This window comes from Lepidochelys kempii, chromosome 2, assembly GCF_965140285.1.
Source record: "Lepidochelys kempii isolate rLepKem1 chromosome 2, rLepKem1.hap1, whole genome shotgun sequence".
Taxonomy (NCBI): Eukaryota; Metazoa; Chordata; order Testudines; family Cheloniidae; genus Lepidochelys; species Lepidochelys kempii.
This window is the reverse complement of record NC_136381.1, coordinates 75,835,503-75,855,929: the sequence shown is the minus strand read 5'-3', so window position 1 is coordinate 75,855,929 and position 20,427 is coordinate 75,835,503. Positions and strand designations below refer to the sequence as shown.

The 20,427-nt window shown below is 41.1% G+C and overlaps 1 long non-coding RNA gene across 1 annotated transcript in view; it reads right to left on the bottom strand.

Annotated features, from left to right (window-relative positions):
* Window positions 1–251: 251 nt before the first annotated feature.
* The window catches only part of LOC140906742 (uncharacterized), a 31,194-nt gene continuing 11,018 nt past the window's right edge, over window positions 252–20,427 (bottom strand). Inside the window, exons 2-5 of the long non-coding RNA XR_012157226.2 lie at window positions 16,994–17,141; window positions 9,693–9,837; window positions 3,699–3,810; window positions 252–1,043 (exon numbers count right to left, since the gene is read on the bottom strand). This is a non-coding gene — a long non-coding RNA (uncharacterized LOC140906742). The remainder of the gene's footprint in view (window positions 1,044–3,698; window positions 3,811–9,692; window positions 9,838–16,993; window positions 17,142–20,427) is intronic.

Below are 20,427 nucleotides of genomic sequence, written 5' to 3'. Positions count from 1 at the left end.
CCACCCTCTTTCCAAATGCTTTTGTTGCTCTGTGCATACTTCTAACACTTCCTGTGACAGTTGCCAGTGGAGAATGCAGCTTCTCCAAGCTGAAGTTAGTAAAAACACATCCACGCTCCACAATGACACAGGAGAGGCTGGTCCGCCTTGCAACCATCTCAATAGAGCATGAGCTGGCCCAGACTGTGGACCTTCAGCAGGAAGCAGTTCAAATCTTTGCAGCCAAAAAGGCACGGAAAGCACCACGCTGATTATTCAAACAGATAAAAATGCCAGTGTTTATTATGCAGACAAGAAAAGTTACGTTTGCTGTTCAGGCATTTGAAAGTTAAGTGTTCCTTAAAATTTTTGAACAAGGCATTTTAAGTGGTTAGTTCTCCTTTATTGGGGTAGGTAGCAGAGCAGTATCATGAGAGGAGTAGAACAGGAAGAAGGCAGAATTGAGACCTTTCAAAGTTTTGGCTCAAGCGAGAGGGCATGGGGGCGTCATTTGAGCTCCCCGCCTCAGGTGTCAAAATTTTGTGGGCCGGCCCTGATCACAGCAGTCCGCACAGTAGACTTGCCCACTCCAAATTGTTTCCTGACTGACCGGTAGCAGGCAGGCATTGTAAGCTTCCATAGGGCTATCGCCACCTGCTTCTCAACTCAGGGCAGCTCTCATCTTGGTATTTCTGTGCTTCAGGGTGGGGGAATGCAACTCACAGAGTTCCAGGAAAGTGGCATTATGCATACGAAAGTTTTGCAGCCACTGTGAATCATCCCATACCTGCAAAACTATGTGGTCCCACCAGTCTGTGCTTGTTTGCCAGGCCCAGAATCGGCGTTCCAATGTATCAACCAGCCCCACTGCTGCCATGATGTCCCAATTGCCATTGCCCGTGCTTTCAGGAACGTCTGTGTCCATGTCCTCAATACAATCATCCTCGTGCTGGTGTCTCTTAGCCCAGTTCTGCACATATTGCAGGATAATGCGCGAGGAGTTTACAATGCTCACAACAGCAGAGGTGAGCTGAGCGGGCTCCATGCTTGCCGTGGTATGGTGTCTGCACGGGAAACCCAGGAAAAAAGGCACAAAATGATTGTGCACTGTTGCTTTCACAGAGGGAGAGAGGGGCGACTGACGACATGTCCCCAAAACCACCCTTGACAATGTTTTTGCCCCATCACGCATTGGGAGCTTAACCCAGAATTCCAATGGGCAGTGGAGATTGAGGGAACTGTGGGATAGCTACCCACAGTGCACCACTCTGTAAGTCGATGCTAGCCACAGTATTGAGGACACACTCCACCGACTTAATGCGCTTAGTGGGGACATACACAATCGACTGTATAAAATCGATTTGTAAAAATCGACTTCTATAAAATCAACCTAATTTTGTAGTGTAGACATGCCCTTAGTTAACTGGAATTTTTGACTAACTGGCACCCCTTGTACCCCCAACATGCCGGATAAAAAAGCATTTACTGTATTGGTTTACAAAAACTTGGATTATTTTATAGCTATGGTAAAACTATGAACATCATCGTGTCCAGTGGTAAATAACGCCTACTCTGGTCTTTGATCAACTATTCCATTCGCTAATTACCTTGCAATGTACTCTGTATTACCTGCTTCTGAGACTGTATTTTGGGAGTTAAACTAGAAGATTTTGTGAAAGTGATCAGTGTAAAGTTATTTTGTTTCATCATCTTAAGTTAAATGTTTTAATGTTTTTCAAAATTTGACATAAAAAAGACCAGTTTTAACCAACTTTATTAAATACTCCCAAATGGTTTATATCAACCAAGTGGCTACTTTACCAGTACAGTAATCTCTATCCCTAATGAGGGAGGAAAGCCCTGTATTTAAAGACTTCAGTTCCCGTCTGCCTCCAAGGAGACTATTTCCCAGAGCAGTTATGAGCCAGCCCCTGGCTTCTCCCCTGCTCTGTATCCCCAACATGCTATAAAAACTCCATGACCTGCCTGTGCCACAACAACTGTTCTTCTGCATAGCCAGTAGATTAAAAGCTATGACCGGCATTAGCGGGTAGCAAACAGGGCAATGGCCCCACAAAACTGAGTTGCTCAGGCTTTGGCTTCAGACCCATGTGGCAGGATTCAGGCTTCAGCCCTGTGCAGCGGGGCTCAGGCTTTGGCTTCCTACCCTGAGCCCCAGTGACTGGTTTATTTTGGCAGACCCCCTGAAACTTGCTTGCAGCCCCTCAGAGGGCCTCAGCCTCCTGGTTGAAACTTGCTGTTTTAGGGGTCAAGTCCAATCCTTCCCATCTTACTTCATTAGAAGGGACCTAATTTTATACAGCTAACTTCCTATTCACTAAACTGGGCTCCAGCGTCCTCAAAGTTTGCTGTTAACTCAGATTATTAAGGTCTTCATCCTACAAGTTCTTGTACAAAGCATATAATGATGTGCAAGGTTGTTGTGCTCAAGTGTAAGTAGGACTATTTGTGGACTCAAGTAAGGTTAAATGTAGCCTTAGTCCTCCATGCTGAGAGGTAGTAAGCATCCTGTATGCCCACTCCCCTACTTTCATGTACATACAGTAAAAGTGGATTGCATATGCAGAGAACAGGTGACTCAAAAGAGACCTGGGTGTATATGTAATCATCAGTTAGCCCTTATTTTCCCCTCTTAGGTCTTATGCCTGCTACTAGGCAACAGAATTTTTGCAGCCAAGTCGTAGCTCATTTACTAATGAAGAATCAATTTCTTCTGTGCTCCTTGTTCTCCTCCTCATTATTTACTTTTTGTTTACATGCACAGCACTCTATATTTATACTGTGCAGGTTCAGACCCTTAGGCTATGTCTTCACTGCAAAAGAAAAAAGTTTTTTACATCAGGATAGCTAATTTGAGATGGCTATCTTGATGTAAAACCTTAGTGGAGAAAAGGCACAAGTGGAGGGCATAGAGTTGACCTTTACTACCCAATTCAAGGGAAAAACTACTGTGCCTTCTTTTCACTCAGACTTTGCATCAAGACAGCTATCTCACTGTAAAAAAACCACACCTTTTTAGCAGTGAGGATAAAGCCTGAGTGATTGAAAGGTACCTAAGCAACAATTGACAGAAAATGCAATGCCACATTCTTAGCGGTATTGTAGGCACAGGCGCTGATTCCATGGGTGCTCCAAGGCTGGAGCACCCACGGGGAAAAATTAGTGAGTGCTCTGCACCCATCGGCAGCCAAGCTCCCCACCCCACCCTACCTCCACCTCCTCCCCTGAGCGTGCCGCGTCCCCACTCCTGTGCCTACCTCCCAGCGCTTGTCACCGCCAAACAGCTGTAGCAAGGTCCAGGAGGGAGGGGGGAGGAGCGGGGACGTGGCACGCTCAGGGGAGGGGGCAGGGAAGAGGCGGGGCTGGGGCGGGGATTTAGGGAAGGAGTTGGAATGGGGGCACAAGGGGGTGGAGTTGGGGTGGGGACTTTGGGGAAGGGGTTGGAATGGGAATGGGAGCAGGAGGAGGCAGAGTTGGGGCAGGGACTTTGAGGAAGGGGTTGGAATGGGGGCAGGAGGGGGCAGGGCAACGGTCGAGTTGGGGCGGGGCCGGAGGCAGAGGGAGTCGAGCACCCACTGGCCCCAGTAGAATTCAGTGCCTATGATTTTAGGCTTATAATTCACAATCTAATGCTGACTTTACAAATTACACATGACTGAAGAGCAGATATAGCTTTGTAAAAGACATTCCTTCCTTACTCTTATTGACGACTTTCAGGTCCTGAAGTGCCCACCTATATGATATCTCTTCACGCCTTTGGATTTGCCAGTACTTTTTGGCAATATATGAGCTTCAAGTTCTTCCTGGCATCTAAGTAGAAGAAGAGATCAAGAGCTGAGGCAGTGAAGAGGACTCTTTTCTGTCACAATCTTGATATTTTAGGTGTTTCAATATATGTTTATATGTTGGTCTTGGCAACTATTGTGAGGCAAAGAGGAGGCAAGTGCAATCTTTTAACTACCATCATGGAAATTCCATGTTTCCCACTAAGATCATAACATTTCTTTAAACAAGTTGTTACAAATGCATTTAGCTTCAAGTATTCTGGTAGATTTGCCATTCTTATAGGGGTGATAGTAAAAATTACTTACCAAAAGGTTGGGTATCTGTTGTAGTTAACATTACAATTTATTCATGAGTCTGAATAAAACTTGACTGTTTTATTAAAATATTCATTAATCCATTTTATTCTATTTTAGTAGAAAGTGGCTGAAGTCTGAAATAAGTGTTTTTAGGATATCATTTAGATTATTCTTATTGTTAAATACTTGCAAACATAGGATCCAATTCTGCACCCATTAAATCAATTGGAATTCAATGGGTTTTTGTGTGATTTTCACACATACATGTATATAGATAGATAGATAATTTCAGTTTTTAATCCAATTTATAGAATTATATTTTATATGACCAAGCAGGTAGTTGTGTCGATTCTCCGATATCCATGCTTTCTGCAGATCACCAGCTCCTACACAGTATGCTATCCCACAAACTTCTCTGGTGAAAACATTACAGCCACCACAGAATTCTAAGAGACAGGCGCTTATAAGCGTAAAATAATTCTTGGAGGTTTTATTCCATATTTCAGTTTTGATTAGTTTTTACATATTTATTTTTATATCTGTGGGATATAAAATGAGACTATTTTAGAAAATGTTGCAAAGTGCACTGTACTCTAAAATGAGAATTTTTATTGCCTTGTAGGCTGGATCCAGTGTCCAAATGTGCTCTGTGTTTTCTCCTAGAAAGCATGCTAGGTCATCACATACAGTAGAACCCCTATTTTATGAACTAATTGGGATGGAGGAGTTCATAAAATTGAACATCTGAGAATTATAGTAGGTACAGTGCACAATTTAATTTATTAATCATTCAGTGTGTGCATAATGATTGGTAACCAGTGTATACAGTGAGCTAGTACAATCTTGCCAATGGACTGCATTACATCCTACAGTGCTATACGTGTGTAATATGCTATACTGTTGCAGTAGTCACTGTGAAATAAATAACTGATTTTCTTTTGTTTGAGACAACTGCATCAATTATTCTGATACTTTTCTTGTCTGATACTGAGGCATTTTCACCAGAGCATGGAATGGTTGATACACACATGCACTGAGTTTGTGTGGCCTCTGCTCACTGATTAAATACATACACATGTATGTTATTGATTGAGAGATAAAAATGGTTCATATAACTGGTTATTCATAAGATCAGTGTTCATTAAATCAGAATTCTACTGTAGAGCAAGAACAGATGGCCTGCAACAGGTGTACATGTTGCAGAAGCTTCAAAACCAGAAAATAGTGGGAACATTTCTTCTCTCTGCTCCAGCCTCTATACACTGCTCCATTGGGTTCAAGAAATATAAATGAGCTGCAAGAGGCCAGGGGAGAATTCCCCCAATACAGAAGCAGCTTAAGACTGATGTAAAGCATGGCAGTAGGAATAGACAAAGTGCTCAGCACTACAGAGATTCTGGGCTGCAGTTGAGTGCTCTGAGGGAACGGCACATTTATTTGACTTTGCATTCTGTAACATAAACATATAGCAAAATGTCTGTTGTGTTGGGGTGTTTACCTCACATATGCCATGAAAGGGTTAATATGGGCCTGATGGGCCAATTAACCTGCCTGCTCACACCTGAAGGGTGGGCCAGACCTACCTAGAAATAAAGCCCAGCTGGGGGAGAGCAGGGCTTGTTTCCATAAAGAGCTGAGTAGGCACAGTTATGAGAGAAGAAATTCAGAGAGTGGGAGGTGTTCCCTCTTGGAGGAGCTGCATGTCAGAAGGTGGAGAAGGGAAAAAACTAAACAGCTCCTCCAGAGGTGAGCTGGAGGCCTAGTTGAAGCTTTCCTGGAGTAAAGGGTGAAGTAGGCTGGAACCTACAAGGTAGAGTTGATTAAGATACAGGATAGTGTAAAGCAGTAGAGGCATGCTTGCAGTGAGGTGGCTGCTAGCTACCCTAGCTGGGCTGAAGGTTTGGTTTTTAGTACATGTTACTTAAGACTTTGGTGTGGGACTCTGTACAGTATTCTGGCTAGAGGGCCAAGATATACCTTTGGCTGTAATGCCCCAAAAGAATGAGGGGATGCAGTGAACCAAAGTATTGCAGTGCCCCCCACAACCAGGAGTGGGTTACTGAGATTTCTATGTATGCAAAACTTAAATTCCAGAACAAAACTCTAATGCACACAATTCTTCTCCTAGGTAGAGGATGAGAGAACACCTGTGGCTGTTGATCGCATTGGTGAGGCACTAGTCAAAGGCACACTGATGGATACAGTACCACATGCTGAAATAATAGGCAGCAGGGGAAAGCCTGCTACAAGTTAGAGCAGCCATGAGAAATGTTGTAACTTGCACTGAAGGCCACTTTGGGTTTCAGCCCCTTCTGACTGCTGGGTGGCACAAAGGTTGAATAAAGCCCCCTTCCTGGGACTATAGCTCTGTGCTGTATCTCTCAGGCAATGGAGCACAGATTCTGACCCACTGTGCTTTACATACAAGGCTAGGGGTGCCCTATGTCAAAGATGTTAGTAACTAATGACACCCTTTATTTTGTTCTTTCTTTCATATCATCACCAATAATAGAGGCAGGCCAAATTATGTCCTTAATTAAACTTGTGCACAAGTTTAAACTGATTGGAATTTATAAACACTTTTTCAAGATGTACTAGGAAAAACCGGATCTTTCCCTCTCTGCAATAACATGAATGAAAAGCAGAAAAATTTAGTCTTGAGGCATCCCATATGTGGTTTGAAACAGGGGTGCTGGAACAATTTTTATAGTGGGGGTGCTGAGAGTCATTGAATTGTAAATCCTGTGTATAATGAAACCACTTCAAGCCAGGGGGTACAGCAGAACCCCCAGCACCCTTAGTTCCAGCACTTATGTTTTTGATGTACCTTTTTCAGAATACAATAGTCCTGTCTTAGCAACTACAGAGAAAAATAAACAACGAGCAAGATTCACCTTCCCAAGTCTGCTTTCCACCATTCAAGTAGTGCAAAACAGACTCAAATCTAGCTTAAGCAGCTATCTAAGAATTCCTCTGCCAGGGGTATAGGGCTATTGAAATGGCTTCTATACCATGCCTAGCTTACAGCTGCCATTAGGGAGATGGTTTAAGGAAAAGCAAGCATATCCTAGCAGTTGTTACAGTTGCCATAATGACTTATTGGGGCATAAGGCAGCCTGAGTAAGCTGGAATAGTCTTTGGATCCTCAAGAGCCCTATATAGTAAAAGTTTTTAATAAAAGCTCATAGAAGGCTGCAAAATAAGATTTTTTTCCCCATTGAAACCTAATCAGCAAATTAATCTGTGCTACAAAGTGGTTTTGCCAGTTCTGTAGTGCAATTCTGTACCGATTCAAAAATCATTAAATCTGATTAAATACAATTAAAACTACATTTTTACAGTGTTGTAGAAGCCTTTCTTAAATTTTCATGCAAGCCAGTAGTAGTGTGGAAGAACTTACAAAAGGCAGCAGTTATATTTCTGGCTAGTATTCCTTGTCTCAACACAAGGAAATTTGATCTTCAGACATGGTGTCTTGGCTGCCTACACTCTCATCCATGCATTAGGATGTCAAAGTATATTCTGTCAGAAAGTGCAATTGACAGTTTCTAGGGTACAATTGTCCAGCAGAGACATGTTTAGACAAACTGCATAATACTGCAAATGATATCTCTTCTGCAATATCTGTCTCTAATAGCCATTCTGTATGGTTGCCATATGCCCCTTTACTCCAAATCAATTGTTGATTCCTGTAAGCTTAAAAGAAATGAATTGTCAATAAAGAAAAATAGTAGTTATAACAGCCAAGTCAGACTGTACTGCAGTGAGCATTTGAGAAACACATTAAGACCATATGATCGATATAATGAGATGTTGTTTTCCTTCTATTGTGAGTTAAGAAAAGTAAATTATTGTGATGAGGTTGTAAATAACACAAAAGCTGTTTTGAATTTTTTTAAAAAAACTTCCAAACCAGAAAAACAAGGTGAGGTATGTGAAGACAATGCACACACATATATCAGAGGTATACTGTATACAAGTGGTTTTTCAACCTCTTTACCAAGGAGGGCCGCATATGCAGCTCTTTATGTGTTATGTGGCCCTGAGGATGTCACACGGGCTGCAGCTGTGTGTTGATTGGTCCACAAGCAGCCTACGGGCCAGAGGTTGAGAACCACTGCTGTTTGCAAAGTAACTTAAAATAGACAATAGCAACCAGGGTATCAATAATAGATATTAAGTTTATCCACATGTGCCAAGGGAAAGATTATTTACAAAACCATGGGTAATCCTCTACCCATCTAAAGGTATGTTGCCTGGATTTTGGCAAACTCTGTCTGGGCCTTTAATGTGAAGCAAAAGTCAAAATAAGTCTATGCATGTAAATTAAGTCAATGGAGCTACACCAGCTTACATGAGTTGAGGATCTGACCCATTGTTTCTGCCTGAGAAACATCTGTGTGGAGAATAAGAAATATTCAAAGTACATGTGTCCCAGCTACATAATTTAGAAATAAGTAGATCAACATATGATTAACACCAGGAGCTAGAAATTGTTCATTAGTAATTGACCGAGTGTCATCTAATTACCTTTTTAAGAATGTCTATTCCACTGCTATATAATACCAATTTTCTATATGAGTAATAGCCAAGTTTTCATTGATTCAATTAGCTTTGGATCAGGCCTTATGAATGTATATACACACATGTGGGCAAAGAGACAGTCCCTTTGAATTTCATCTGTTAAGTGATTCTGTACAACTTAATATAGGACAACGTATATGTTCTGGCCTATTTCCTTTCACTGTAAGAAATAGCACATGTACAGGAAAAGACACTGTACTGAACATGACATTTAAGCTGTTTTCCTCTAAACAGCAGCTGACTTTGCTAGCCCTCAATAAACCTCAGTGCTGAAAGAGCCCCTCTGTCTGCCTGCCATTAAATACTAGTGCTCTCAATGTCACATCACATACCCACTACAAATGGTGAAAGTTATTTGAGTAAAAATGTTTGTCCAATAACAGCCTTTTAGCTAAATCAAAAATGCTTTTAATATTCAATTTTTTTTAACAAAAGGAGAAACAAAAAGTAAAATCAGCTTTCTTGATTTTGGGGGAGGGGGGGTTGGTTTTTCATATGGGAGGCATTTGATTTTCTTTCTTCTGGCTTCTCCTTTAAAAAATGGCTGAAAATCCTATTTCCCACTCCCCCACAATAAAAAAAATTTTTTTCCAAAAATCAAAAATTTTAAAATTTTAATAGTTCCTGAAAAATTGAAAATAACAATTAGTCCATTTAAAATCTGTCAAATGAAAATAGTTTCAAAATTTGACTTAATTTTGCTCTTTCAACCAGCTTTACTACTCACTATCTGATTTGCCTGCCACTATTGTATGAAATTCTGCCCTTCCCTCCACCCCAATTCAACAGTATCAGTATATGAAGCAGCCTAAGGTGCAGTAGAGAGAGGGCACAGTGGAATTGTCCCGGCCACTGAAGCAAGGGGTGGTGGACGAACACAAAAACATATGCCTCATCACTTCCCAAATACCGAGTATGACATTTTAGCATTAAAGTATTTCCAAAATACACAAAGTACTATTCAGTCAATCAAAACTAGTGTAAACAAAATACATATTGGAACACACAAGAAACCAGTCTCCTTACCTGTTGTCTTCAGACATGGACTCCCAGAATGCTCCACCTTCCAGTGTCTTCTGGGAGCATCTCCTTTTTCTTTCTCTTCCCCTCAGGGGTCCTGAGTGCAGAGGATTCTGCCTGCACTCCCTTCCCAGTGGTAATGAAGAGGGTCCTGTTGGGGTGAAAGAGAACAGACCTCATACTCACCCTTATTTCCAACAGGGTTACCGGAACCGCACTGTATGAACTTGGCCACCTGGAGGGATTACATTTCCCAGCAACCTGCTTTCTTGGCTAGAGCCCAGTTGGGGACTACCACAAACCAGCCTTTTCCATTCCAGCTCAATGTGCTAATGCAACTCTAGTCTTGAGCTCTGAAGTCAGTCAAGAACATAGGCCCTCTCACTAACCTCAGAATGCTCCTTCATTGCTGCTACTTCTCATCAGTGACCCTGTCCCAGGAAAACTTGGAACAAAGTAGTACTGGACAGGAGTTGTTCCCTCATACACCCTGCCTAAAGAGCTGGTATCATAGGCACCAAACTCCGTGGGTGCTCCGAGGCTGGAGCACCCATAGGACAAAATAGTGGGTGCTCAGAACCCACCGGCAGCCCTGTGGTTCAGCTTCTCCCCCTCCCCCCAGCACCTTCCACCCACTGGGATCAGCTGTTCAGCGGCATGCAGGAGGTGCTGGGGGGGGAGTGGGGGCAGGAAAAGGCAGGGGGAGAGAGCAAGAAGGGGTGGAGTGCGGGGGTTGGTGGAAGAAGTGGAGTGGGAGCAGGGCCTGGGGCATAGCGGAGCACCCCCAGGAAATCAGGAAGTCAGCACTTCTGGCTGGTATAGTCAATTAGAGTCCATAATATGGTAAATGGTTGTAAGAAAAGCAAGGGAAAAGACAGCCTCAGCAAAAAAACTATAAGAAAAACCCGAAGACCCTGTCTGTACTAGTCTTCAAGTTTAAATCAAACATGACAATGGGGAAATAACAACAGACTTGGATATCCTCTGAGGTATAGTTCTATTGGTGGGGTCTGTCAAAAAAAATTCTATAGTTTAAAATTTGTCTAAGAGTTGTAAAATTGGCAAGAATCTCTGACCTTATGCCCAAACCTATGATAAGCAAATATTTTAATTTTTATTTCTTTACTATATGGTTGAAATAAAAATTCAGTGTTATCATTAGGAATGTACTGAGACAAAATATATCGGAAGGACAGAACAGGTCATGCAGGGGGGAATGGCACTATAGGTGAAAGAAAATGTAGAATCAAATGAAATAAAAATCTTAAATGAATCCATATGTTCCGTAGAATCTCTATGGATAGTAATTCCATGTTCTAATAAGAATATAACAGTAGGGATCTATTATCGACCACCTGACCAGGACAGTGATAGTGACGATGAAATGCTAAGGGAGATTAGAGAGGCTATCAAAATAAAAAACTCAATAATAGTGGGGGATTTCAATTATCCCCGTATTGACTGGGTACATGTCACCTCAGGATGAAATGCAGAGACAAAATTTCTCGTTACTTTAAATGACTGCTTCTTGGAGCAGCTGGTACAGAAACCCACAAGGGGAGAGGCCACTCTCAATCTATTCCTGAGTGGAGCGCAGGATCTGGTCCAAGAGGTAACTATAACAGGACCACTTGGAAATAGTGACTATAATATAATAACATTTAACACTCCTGTGGTGGGAAGAACACCTCAACAGCCCAACACTGTGGCATTTAATTTCAGAAAGGGGAACTATTCAAAAATGAGGAGGTTAGTTAAACAGAAATTAAAAGGTACAGTGACTAGAGTGAAATCCCTGCAAGTTGCATGGATGCTTTTCAAAGACATCATAATAGAGGCTCAACTTAAATGTATACCCCAAATTAAAAAACACAGTAAAAGAACTAAAAAAGAGCCACCGAGGCTTAACATCCATGTAAAGAAGAAGTGAGAGATAAAAAGACATCTTTTAAAAAATGGAAGTCAAATCCTAGTGAGGTACATGGAAAGGAGCATAAACACTGCCAAATTAAATGTAAAAATGTAATAAGAAAAGCCAAAAAGGAGTTTGAAGAACAGCTAGCCAAAAACTCAAAAGGTAATAACAAAATGTTTAAGTACATCAGAAGCAGGAAGCCTGCTAAACAACCAGTGGGGCCCCTGGACAATTGAGATACAAAAGGAGCACTTAAAGACGATAAAGTCATCGCAGAGAAACTACAATGAATTATTTGCTTCAGTCTTCACGGCTGAGGATGTTAGGGAGATTCCCAAACCTGAGCTGTCTTTTGTAGGTGACAAATTTGAGGAATTGTCACAGATTGAAGTGTCACTAGAGGAGGTTTTGGAATTAATTGAGAAACTTAACAATAACAAGTCACCGGGACCAGATGGCATTCACCCAAGAGTTCTGAAAGAACTCAAATGTGAAATTGCGGAACTATTTACTATGGTTTGTAATCTGTCCTTTAAATCAGCTACTGTACCCAATGACTGGAAGGTAGCTAATGTAACGCCAATATTTAAGAAGGGCTCTTGAGGTGATCCTGGCAATTACAGACCAGTAAGTCTAACGTCAGTACCGGGCAAATTAGTTGAAACAATAGTCAAGAATAAAATTGTCAGACACATAGAAGAACATAAATTGTTGCGCAAAAGTCAACATGGTTTCTGTAAAGGGAGATCTTGTTTTACTAATCTATTAGAGTTCTTTGAGGGGGTCAACAAGCATGTGGACAAGGAGGATCTAGTGGACATAGTGTACTTAGATTTCCAGAAAGCCTTTGACAAGGTCCCTCACCAAAGGTTCTTATGCAAATTAAGTTGTCATGGGATAAGAGGGAAGATCCTTTCATGGATTGAGAACTGGTTAAAAGACAGGCAACAAAGGGTAGGAATAAATGGTAAATTTTCAGAATGGAGAGAGGTAACTAGTGGTGTTCCCCACAGGTCAGTCCTAGGACCAATCCTATTCAACTTATTCATAAATGATCTGGAGAAAGGGGTAAACAGTGAGGTGGAAAAGTTTGCAGATAATACTAAACTGCTCAAGATAGTTAAGATCAAAGCAGACTGTGAAGAACTTCAAAAAGATCTCACAAAACTAAGTGATTGGGCAACAAAATAGCAAATGAAATTTATTGTGGATAAATGTAAAGTAATGCACACTGGAAAAAATAACCCCAACTACACATACAATATGATGGGGGCTAATTTAGCTACAACTAATCAGGAGAAAGATCTTGGAGTCATCGTGGATAGTTCTCTGAAGACGTCCACACAGTGTGAAGTGGCAGTCAAAAAAGAAAACAGGATGTTAGGAATCATTTAAAAAGGGATAGAGAATAAGACAGAGAATATCTTATTGCTCTTATATAAATCCATGGTACACCCACATCTTGAATACTGTGTACAGATGTGGTCCCCTCATCTCAAAAAAGATATACTGGCATTAGAAAAGGTTCAGAAAAGGTCAACTAAAATGATTAGGGGTTTGGAATGGGTCCCATATGAGGAGAGATTAAAGAGGCTAGGACTTTTCAGCTTGGAAAAGAGGAGACTAAGGGGGGATATGATAGAGGTATATAAAATCATGAGTGGTGTGGAGAAAGTGAATCAGGAAAAGTTATTTACTTGTTCCAATAATATAAGAACTAGGGGCCATGAAATGAAATGAATGGGTAGCAGGTTTAAAACAAATAAAAGGAAGTTCTTCACTCAGCGCACAGTCAACCTGTGGAACTCCTTCCCTGAGGAGGTTGTGAAGGCTAGGACTATAACAGGGTTTAAAAGAGAACTGGATAAATTCATGGAGGTTAAGTCCATTAATGGCTATTAGCCAGGATGGGTAAGGAATGGTGTCCCTAGCCTCTCAGAGTAACAGCCGTGTTGCAAAAAGAAAAGGAGTACTTGTGGCACTGGTTAGTCTCTAAGGTGCCACAAGTACTCCTTTTCTTTTTCCCTAGCTCTGTTTGTCAGAGGGTGGAGATGGATGGCAGGAGAGAGATCCCAAGATCATTACCTGTTAGGTTCACTCCCTCTGGGGCACCTGGCATTGGCTACCGTCGGTAGACAGGATACTGGGCTGGATGGACATTTGGTCTGACCCAGTATGGCCATTCTTATGTTCTTATGAGACAGGTTAAAGAAACCAAACAACTTTAGAAAATTCTTCTAATACTGCAAGTTGATGTATCTGAATATGAGTCTTCTCCTTTCGAAGTGCTGTTAAAAACTTTCTTTGCAGAAGGTCTCTGGTTTAAAAATGCTATATCTTTGATGGAGTTCAGTACTGAAAAACAGATTAAAGATCTCACTCTTTACTGTCCTGTAAGAAACAATCTTGTCTTCAGACCATAAGCATCTCAGCTACAGAGTGCAAAGATTTTTTTAATCAAATGAATACTGAAATAAGCACAACTGCAACACAAGTACTCACAGCAGAAGTTCTCATATATCCTTGATCATACACTGTAGACTGAACTCTTATTAAAATAACCCTCCAAGGAAAAGTGAGAAGAAATCCAATAAAGGGAGAGATTATTTTTCTGAATATCAGAGATCTCTATCATAGCACCCAAATTAATCTTAAATCTAGTTAAATCTAGTCTAAAATGAATGTCGTTCTCTTGATAAAATTTGTTTTCAGTGGGAAAAATTTATTTATTACTACTTCACATTATTGCTATCAAAGATTATCGAATAAAGAAACTGTGAAGTTTTTACTTATAGCATATTTTGATACAAGAGCATTTGGTTAGTGGGAAGAACGAAATAATATACATGTAACAGATTTTGGCAAAGCATTCTAAAGGTTCTCATGCCATTGTAGAAGAAATTCTTTGCTTTATATGCCTGTTTTATTTATGAATGTTTTTGCCAAGTACCTAAATTCTCCAGTGGAACTACATGTACTCAAAGAGCAAAAGAGAAGAGGAAATGTGGGCCCCTTTACCAAGTCAGTAAGTACAAGAATATGCTCCACAGTACAAAATATTACTTTGCCATGATTGTTTTTAATCATTGCTAATCCTGTACAAAAAGTGCCAGTTAAATAAGAATAAGTTTAACTTTATAAAATGAAAACATGGCAATATACATGTAATCAAAACCAGTACACTACACATTTTACAGAGAGATTTTGTTTTTGTCAATTACAGAATTAGAGATGCACTTGTATTTGGATATATGGATGTTACCATTTTCAATATCCTCCAATCTTCCTTTTTATGGTTAAGAAGGCCTTGGTGTAAGACCACCTCAGGACATCTGGTTGTAAAAACACTGCAGCGAATGTAGATTAACTCAACAGTTGTTATAGTGTATAATTTAAATAAGACAGAACTAACTGGCTCAACATCTGGAAGTTACACAAACTGTTCATACTAAACACAGTTTGACAATGGAAATATTTTCTGTAACCTGTCTACTGGTGTATGTGGGATTTTCAACTAGAGTAAAATGTAGTATCTTACCACTTGGATTTCTTCACAGTACTCTTGGAGGACGAGTAAGAAGGATTAATCTGCAGGAAGCACTGACAGGTCACCTGCAGTAGTACTTGACTGGTGAAAGAGTTACTTGAAAAGATGCCTGATGTAAGAGCTTGTTGGAAATCAGAATGACCGTTCTTGAGAAATATCAGCATTAAAAAAAAATTGTTCCAAATCAGAGCAAAAAATCAAAATTTTGAAGCTTACTGTGAAACAAATTCTGAAAAAATTCAGTTTGGAACCATTGAAATATTTTGTTCCAATCTTGTTGAAATGTTTTGTTTCAATAGGTAGAAACATTTAGTTTCAACTTTATCATTACATTTAGTTTTGGCCTTTACAGTGTATTCAAATATTAAGTAGAATACAAATATTGTATTATATTAGAATATTAATTAATAACCCCCTCAGTTTCTTGTAACTGCCCTTCAGCAGAGTCAGAATTGATTTGTGTTCTCCTTAGCTAGTAACTGTTTTCTATATAAATTATTTAGTCCAGGTGTAGTCTATTTTTGTCAAGGTCCAAATTTCTTGGTCAAGGTATAGTCAAGGTCCAGACTTCAGAAAAAATAACAACAATATTGATAATAATAAGTAAATGAAAAGATTTCAGGGTCCATTCAAAAACATCTGACAGTCCAGATTTGGCCCGCGGTCCGCCTATTGACTACCCCTGATTCTTCTTTGGGTGGTGTCCCTGTGGGTGCTCCCCTGCAGGTGTCAGTGCGTCCTGGCACCGTCAATCAGAGATTTATGGTAGCAGTGTCCTTGTGGGTCGTGCGTGCGCAGTTGGTGTCTCATGGTGCCATTGGTGCCTTATCTAGAGTGTGTGCGACCTGACCCCTCCAGTTCCTTCTCAACCATTCTCGGCCTGAGATGGAGCTCTGGGGTAGTGTTAACCACTCTTCACAAAAACCTTAAAAATACATTTAAAATAGATAGTCACTTAGAAAGTTATACTTATAGTTAATTTTGTTTAGATAGTAAAAAAAAATAGTTTTTAATTCCAGTTTTCCCTTCCCTATAGTTTCCCTACAGCTGGGTCTGTTTAACCATTGAATGATGCCTGGCTTCCTCGTCTTTAAGAGATGTAGCTCATGCCACGAAGTAATGCCTATTTCTGACGGACACTCGTTATGTGTCCAATGTTTCAGTGAGGCGTATATCCCACAAAAATGCTCCAACTGTAATAATTTGAAAGCAAGAGCCCGGCAAGACCAGGATCTTCACTTGAAAATGATCCTGATGAAGAAATCTCTCCAACTGGAGACAGAACAATGGATCACCTCTCTGGGCACCCTCCTGTCAGCAAAAGGGGACATGCCTTCCTCTAAAAGATGGAGAGTGAAGAGAGCAAACTCCACTGCAGAGAGCCCTGCAGAAACAACAGCCGTCTCCTGCCAGGTCACTACCCCCGATGCCAACACACGCTTGGGTGAGCACCTATGACGCTCCGGGCGCCTCCGCCACCACCGGTCCTGAGACAAGGAGACATGGCACCGACCTCACCTGTGAGGAACTCAATGCCAAGACTCTCCCCAAGCATCATGCCTCCACCTCTGGCACCAACATCACAGTGGGCACCAAGAGAAAGCCAAATTAGCACTGACCACACCAGTTAAAACACCATAGCATTTGCTGGTGCCAGTACCAGCACTGACGAAAGCGTTTCCATCAGCATTGGCGGTACCACCACATGCTATGCCACAAAAACAACTCATGTATGTGTCCCCACCGATTCTCTTGCTATCATGCGTAATACACAAGATACAAATAGACAAGGCCAAGGTCATCCTGATAGTCCTGACAAGGCCCAGACAAGCCTGGTACCCTTACCTGATGCAAATGGCGATATACATGCCTTGAGCTCTCCCTCGCCGACCAGACCTGCTTTCACAGAACAATGGTCACACTCTTCATCCAAGTCCAGAGAAACTCCACCTGCAAGCGTGGCTCCTGCAAGATTCTATCATGGCGAACTAGCCTGTTCAGAACAAGTCAAACACGTATTACTAAACAACAGGAAATTGACCACACATAATACTTACCTTCAAAAATCATAAAGATTCTCCTCGTGGTGTCAAGAGAAACATTTGATGGCCATTACAACACTGTTACCGATAGTGCTGGAATACCTATTGGAGCTAAAACACTTGGGTTTGGCAAATAGCTCAATCAAAGTACATCTCATGGCCATTACAGCATTCCATCAAGAGATCGAAAGGACTTCGATCTTCACACACCCAATTACTAGAGACTTCCTTACCGGCCTCCAGAACGTTTACCCAGAGGTTCGCCCACCTGCTCCAGCCTGGGAGCTAAACCTGGTTCTGAAATGCTTCACCAGACCACCATTCAAACCTTTAGCCACCTGTTCCTTACTACATTTGTCTATGAAAGTGGCATTTTTGGTTGCTATCACTTCCGCCTGACGTATGAGTGAGATAGGGGCCCTCATGTCCGATCCCTCCTACACAATATTTTTGAAGGACAAGGTCACGTTACAACCACACCCAAAATTCTTACAGAAAATATCATAATCCTTTTATAGAAACCAACCAATTCATCTTCCCAAAACCATTACCCAAAACCACACAGGACTCCAAGAGAAACCATCTTGACATTAGATGCGCATTAGCATTCTACTTAGACAGGACCGAGCCTTTCTGAAAGTCCCCAAGACTTTTTGTGTCTACTACCAAGCATTCAAAAGGAGACTATCCAAATGGATCTCCACATGTATTCAATAATGCTATCAATTTCAGAATAGTGAACTTCCTAAGGCCATCGGAGCTCATTCCACACACTCATTATCAACATTGGTAGCATTCCTAAAGAACGTATCTGTGATAGAAATATGTAGAGTGGACACTTGGGCCTCTGCCCTGATCACTATGCAATCACTCAAGGTTCCAGATCCGATGCCAAGTTGACCTAACCATACTTGCCTCTACAGCACAAATTATCATCCTCTGTGGTACTGAGAGTACCACAAATTATCATGTGAAGAAGTGGGTATTCACCCACGAAACCTTATGCTCCAATATGTCTGTTAGTCTATAAGATGCCACAGGACTCTTTGCCGCTAGTACAACAAAAATATTTCAAACTTGGGGATTCCCCAAAATAGATTTTTGCAACGAAGGACAACAAAATGCCTCCTGTTTTGGCTCTCAAAGAGGTTGGAGTCAGGATGCTCTAGTAGATGTCTTTCTGATCCCTTAGTTGGATCATCTGCTCTGTGCATTTCCTCCTTTGCCCCTAATTCCCAAGGTGCTCAGGAAAGTGAGACAAGACTGGGCTGAAATGATCCTGGTGGCTCCAGCATATCCATGGAAATTTTGGTATGTGGACCTACTGCAACTCTCCATTCAATAACGTATAACTCCCTCTCCTGCCAGACAATCTTTCAGATTCCATCTGGATCCAAAGTCTCTTCAACTCATGACATAGAGGCTCTCTGTCTAACTTCCACAAACGGAAAATGTCCCAATGAGGTCCAGAGATTTATTATGGAACATAGAAAGCCATCAACCAGAAAAGCGTCCACTGCTAATTGGAAATGATTTTCCTTATGGATGAAGATGAAACAGACTGATCCCCTACAGGCATCTGTTCCATTAATTCTGGATTATTTACTATAATTTAAATCATTCAGTATTCTTGTTTAGTTCAACCAAAGTTCATCTAGACTTTCATCCTCCTCTTCAAGGTTCTTCAGTAATTTCCCATCCTACAGTCACAAAATTTTTTAAAGGATTATTGCACATCTTTCCACCAATCAGGAATATGCCACCTTCATGGAATTTGAACTTAGTTCTCCAATCACTAATGTAACCTCCATTTGAGCCTCATTCACTTTGCTCCCTTCACCATTTTTCAATTAAACGGGCATTTTTGGTAGCTGTCACTTCTGTGCGCAGAGTGAGTGAGATGCAAGACTTATGTCCAATCCTCTGTACACAGGTTTCCACACAGAGTAACTATGCAATCACATCCCAAATTTATCTCAAAAAACATTTCAGACTTTCACATTAACCAGTATATACACTTACCTGTGTTTTTTCCAAAACCTCATTAATCCCCTGATGAAGTGAATTTGCAAACACTGGATGGCAGGAGATCTCTTTCATACTATCTTAGGAGCACAAGACCATTGAGGAAATCTCCTAGACTCTGTATTGCACATGGTAGTGCTTCAAAGGGCAAACCAGTCTTCTCTCAAAGATTATCAAGATGTATTACAGACTGTCTAAAAATTTCTTATATAACCCTTCTGCCAAGTGGAGTTAGCGGCAACAAGTGTAACCCAACACCAGCCAAAAGTGATCATTTTGACAAAGCAGCTCCTTCCTGCTGCTCACCTCAGCAGAATAGGCATGTCTACACAAACATGATCTGTTTCTGAAGTCTCTTCCCCCAGCTCATCACTAGATGTCAGGAGAGAGCTCAGTCAGACCTTGCTTACACTTTGTCAACAATCTACAGCCTCCAGTTTGAGTAACTGCTCATTCCACTACATCACAAGTGGTCTCAGCAGCAGGGTTCAGCAGGATACCAATGGCTGAAATTTGCAGAGCAGTGACTTAGTCTTCAGTGCCCAAATTTATTAACCATTATTCCTTAGTATCAGCCTCCAGAGCAGATGCACAAGTGGGAAGAACATTCCTACAATCTCTATTTAAATGAGTTTCTAGTTCCCACCACCCGAATCACCACATTGCTTGTTAATCACCATGAGTGGGAGACACATAAACAGGAACATGAAGAAGAAAGAACAGTTACTTAACTTATAGTTGGTTTTCTAGATATTCTGTGCATGTAGATCCTGTAACCGACCCTCCATCCCCACAGCTCAGAGACTCTTTGAGACGCTGGATGACAAGAAGGAACTGAGAGGGTGAGTGAGGTTGTGCTGTCCTTTGTACCCTTGGGGTGATGGTGCAAGGAAATGAAGGTCACGTGCATTTCCCCTACTGGACACAGCTGTTGAAGCTTCTGAACCCTTGTACTAGAGTGGTAACCATACCATGAGTGGAATCCCCAGGCACAGAACATCTCAAAGAACCAGTTACTATAACATAAATAACTATTCTTTTTGACAATGTTGAAACATTTTATTTAGATTTTGACCTTTTTAATGAAAAAATTAAAATAAACTAACTTAAATTTCTTAAAGAAAAATTGTTTCGAACAGAAAATTTGAACATATCATTTTGAAAATGTCAAAATGGGACTTGACAATTATAAAACTTTTTTCAGTTCTTCCA